Source organism: Eimeria mitis, genomic scaffold (genome assembly GCF_000499745.2).
Source record: "Eimeria mitis Houghton genomic scaffold, Emh_scaff5578, whole genome shotgun sequence".
Lineage (NCBI taxonomy): Eukaryota > Apicomplexa > Conoidasida > Eucoccidiorida > Eimeriidae > Eimeria > Eimeria mitis.
Window position 1 is genome coordinate 1,847 of NW_013573848.1, and position 346 is coordinate 2,192.

Consider the following 346-nt stretch of genomic DNA (forward strand, 5'->3'; position numbering starts at 1 on the left):
TAAAACACCAGCAGGTACAGTTTTGCTGCTGTTGCTGCTGTTGCTGCTGCTGCTGCTGCTGCTGCTGTTGCTCCTGCTGCTGCTGGTTTGTTTCTGTTTCGTTTCTTGCTGCTACTGATTCCATTTGCCTGTTTCTTTTGTTTTCTCGCTGCTGTTGTTTTCTGCTGCTGCATCTGCTGCCGTTGCTGCTGCTGCTGCTGCTGCTGCTCCTGCTGCTGCTGCTGCTGCTGCTGCTGCTGCTGCTGCTGCAGTGCTTTTCGTTGTCTAGGAGAACCAAATAAAGCAGAGAGTGATGCTGTTGATGCTCGGCAAGAAATAGACTTAAAGATAGGGGCGGCCTTCACTC